We start from the raw sequence: 4,652 nt of genomic DNA, 5'->3' as shown, positions 1-4,652 counted from the left end.
ATATTTGTAGAATTATATGATTGTTTAAAAAATTTGTAAGAATAAATTTCACCAGGTGAGAGTAAGTGTGAGACCTCCTGGGCTCGGTGGTCAGACATATTAAATACGTTTTCACTGTAAAAAACTATTTTTAGAGATGGTTCGTAACTAGTTTTTATAGGTGTTTAGCGTAACTGTCTGTGATCGAATGACTGTAGAAATAAACGATTTCTATAAGCGTAAAATAGACCGCCTATGTAAATCTATTTTTACAGGTGGTTCACTTAGACCTCTTGTGGAAATGGTTTTTATAGGCGGCATACTTTAGCGTTCATGTATAGATAGATTTTCACAGATGGGTGACATAAGGATTCACTTGTGGTATGTATTTTATTCAAAACTTAATAATAAGCATATATTTTATTTCCTCCAGATTTGTAACACATTTTCAAGATAGATTTCAAACACCATAGATTTCAATACTATTTGAATCAACACAAGTTCAATATTTAACACAAGTACAATAATATTCATAAGTACAATATTTTTACATCAAGTCATATTACATCAGAAGCCAACATGGCTAAGAGTCTTTCTCCTCCTACTCATAAAGCCTCGTAGGGCTAGCTAATTTGCCTTTGATATCAAAGAATTTGCCACTTTTATGAATGACTTTGCGCATAATGAACTCGCACATGTCACGTTAGACGTTTTAGATATCTTAGTCTGTGAGAGAGGTGTTGGTACGTTCGATCATCTATGTATGAAATGAAAACATAACTAAAAGAGTTAAAACACTATTGACAATGGAAACAAAACTAAATAAGAATGTGTAAGCACAATGATGACTTGTGTCCTCGGGGTTCATTCTGTATCTCCCGTTTACCCTAAGAAACTCACAAATATAATATCTACAAAGAACGATATCGAAACCTTGCTTGTGGCACTTCAAAAATCACAACGTATTCGTTAGTTCAATAAGATTCTTTATTATAAATAGTGAGATACAAGCATTAGAGGTGAGTTATTACCGAAAAGTGTGTACGAACGGCCATCGCATCCGGCATGGCTGCATCGGTATCCCACCTTTCATCACGTACCACTTGTAGGTCCTATTCGAATGTCAATAAGTAATTATCAATTCATAAATGATTTATAAGAATTTTGCGTATGAAGATTTTCTTTACCTCTGTATAACATTGATAAGATCTTAGTAGGATTTTTAGGGGAGATCGGTTGAGTCAAGGACCACAAGTCTGTTTGACTTTGGCATCAGCATTATATAAATAAAGTGGTTGCTACATGAATCTTTAAGTTAGGTTCTTGATCGACCAATTAAGTTGAATACTTATGTTAGATTCTTGACGTATCACACTTACTTAAAGTTGTAGGGAGCCATGATATCGTCCTTATCTTGTATTTCTAGCATAGCCCTTCCTATGTAGGTTAACATTTCAAGCCTGCGTGTTTTGGTCATTTCTTTTATGACCCTTGCTTTCTCCTTGTTACTCTTCCCCTTAATCTGGGGATCATCATTCTTCAACTTCATGATCAACTTGGGCTGGGAAATTCATTGCGGATTAATGAAACCGATCGGTAACTTCAAGTTTTTCGTATCATTAAATTGCATCCTATAGAACAAGTCACAAGTCATTAGCTTCCATACATACATTGGCAGATATATGAAGGTAGGGGTAGATTGTAGGCATTTATAGGCACTACATACTTATGAGATTGATGTCGAGTTTGTCGTGGCGAACAAAGCGTGCATGTCCTTAAAATTCACCATGAGATGGGAGTCTCTGCTTAGAAAAACGTTAGCGGGGACAGAAGCAATGATTATGGAGAACCTCGCGCGACATGCCCTCATATACCATTTGTGAAATCTTCTCATCTCCCATGGACCTTCTTGGAGTTGAAAACAATAGCAGAAATGACTTGTCATTCTCATATTTCTTAGGAACATCCGATGCAGGCAAGAAATTCAATTGAGGGGTACTTAATATTTTGCCAGTCTCTTTCGCAAGATCACCTTTTGCTGGAGATTCTTAAGCGCATGATGCCTTTTCATTTAAGGACAGAAGCCACCTCTTCACCGGTGATGTTAGAGTCATTTTGTATGGGGTAACCATGATAGGGACTCTCCGATGCTCAAGTGAATGTGCTAGAGGCGTAGACGCTGTAGGCGGAGATGCCGGAGTCACAGACGCTAGAGGCGGAGGTGCTAGAGTCACAGATAGTGAAGCACGATGCGAAGATGCCTCAGGCGGAGAGGGTTGGCTCTAGGGTGGAGGTGCCTAAAGCAGAGATGCTGGGCGCAAGGGCGGCCATGACGCTGGTGATTGTGACTGCTAATGGCTGAAGATGATATCCCGTCTGGGCCATAGAATGAAGTTGCCGATAGCCTCTTCGAGAATCTTAATACCCTCAGGTATATGTCTTGCTTGTACTTCATGAAAAGTGGATGTACCGAGTCCACTTGTACCTTGACGTAACCGACCAGAATGTCTTGATTGTGAAACACATGACCTGGAATGGCCTGGCCCATGGCAGCCTCGACAGTGAAGTCTCCCTTACCGATCAGAACATGTAGCATGCAAGGGGTAGCCTCTGTAATATCATCCATAGGATATCGTTGATTATCGACCTGCGTGGATCTGATGCTGCTCCGAAAGTCTGGGCTGGTTGGTTGCTCTATCATCATGAATGCCTCCCTTTCTTTCTACTTTTCATTCCACATTTTCATGAATTGGACCTTAACATGTTCTCCGTCGCCAGAACCCTGTCCGTGCTGTCTCCGAGCCCTACCGTCTGCTCCTCTCCGTTGCTGGCCTCCCACAACCCCTCTCCGCCGTTGAGAAACCCGTGGTGAGAATCCCCGTGCCCTCCTCTTCGTTTTACGGCTTTCCCCGATGAGTTTCATGGCCAGAAGCGCGACTTCGCGCTTCTCTGGCAAGGTTCCGGCCATGCGCCACCGTTGGCCAGCCGTCGATCATCTCCAGCGCCTCATTTAGGGGGAGTATATACTATAGGTTGTGATTTTAAGACTAACATGTGTTTCAAGTTGCATCTTTTGTTGTCTTATGGAGCAATCAACATGTCCCCGGAGGTATGGAATGCTTAAACATTTCAATTGGTAACATTGTCAAATCTTTGTTCATTTAAGCTACCTCCATGCATAATATAGCTTAAACTTCCTTTCTTGACATATTATCTAGTTGTGCATATGTTTCTTTCTCATCATATGTATGCACACATATAGGGGGAGTTTAGACTATATTATGTGAGTTTCATGAATTATGATCCATGTACTTTCATCCCTTTCAATTCGTATCATTCTTTTATAGTGAGATCCCTAAAATTGCACTAGAATGGGTATCATTAAAATTGGTATCTTTTTTAATCGGATCATGATTTGTGAAGCTCTCTCCCATGTGCTCTAATATTTTTCCCTTTAAGTTCAACATGTGCATATAGTCCTTTTTGGGAGATTGTTGACAAAAGGGGAGATGTTTGATGACCAAAGCAAAATAAAGCAAGATGAACAATGAGGGAAGATTGTAGCAAGTGCAAGATACATGAAGGTTAACAAAGGGGGAGAAGGTCTTGCTTAGGTCAAATCAAGGGAGATAGTGACAATGGAGAAAGAGGAAGCCACAACAAAGGGGAACTAAGTGGTAAGAACATGCATCCAAACAATGTGGTAAGACTTTATGCTCATTTATGATCTTTATATTTAGAATTATTTGTTATTTGCCACTTGCTTTGGTTGTGTTGTCATCAAGCACCAAAGAGGGGGAGATTGCAGCGAAAATGGCCCTACTAGGCCATGATTGTAATTTTGGTGATTAATGACAACATAGTCATTGGAATTAACATATTTTTCAATGTTAGTAGGTCCCATGGATTCAATACATGAAGAAGCCACCGAAGCTGGGACAAAGTTTGGTTAAATTAGGAAAAGTCCCAGGAGAAATAACTACACCGGATGGTTCGGTGTTCCAAGTATTTGCACTAACCGGAGCATCTCTATCAAATGGGGACATAGGCATGAAAGCCTCACCGGATAGTCATTATTTCGGATAGTCAAAGGTGGATAGAGGCATGAACACTGGACAATGCACCAGACAATGGATAGTGTAAAGATGAAAAGAAGTAGAAGACCTAACCAGATAGTCCTTGGATTGATTTGAACACACTGGAGGAAAGCACCGAAGTATTGTTGACAAAGGGGAGAATGCGTGACCTCACCGGAAGGTCTGGTGCTCTAAAGATGTGTACACCAGAGCATATTTTTCAGAGAGGGTTGCATTGGCTCAGCTGGTTGAGGATAACGCACCGGATGGTCTGGTGATGAAGTGATGAGCACCGAAGAATACACCGAAGCAATTTACATAGAGAAGATATTGGCTCGGATGGCTAAGGTATACTCATCAGAAAGTCCGGTGATGAAGATGGAGTATATATCAAAGTATCCGGTGTTCATAGAGGCTTAAGTGGGGTTCCAATGGCTAGTTTCTAAGGAATTACTCATCGGATGATCCGGTGTTAGTAATATTGTTCTCATTGGATCATCTGGTGTTAACAACTTTTCAGAGCCGTTGGGTTAACAGTTAGTGCGCAAGTTTGAGGCTTTAAATACCTCTCGAGTCAGTCATTTGGTGGGGCTGGAG

This window comes from Phragmites australis, chromosome 12 (genome assembly GCF_958298935.1).
Source record: "Phragmites australis chromosome 12, lpPhrAust1.1, whole genome shotgun sequence".
NCBI lineage: Eukaryota > Viridiplantae > Streptophyta > Magnoliopsida > Poales > Poaceae > Phragmites > Phragmites australis.
This window is presented reverse-complemented; position numbering follows the sequence as displayed.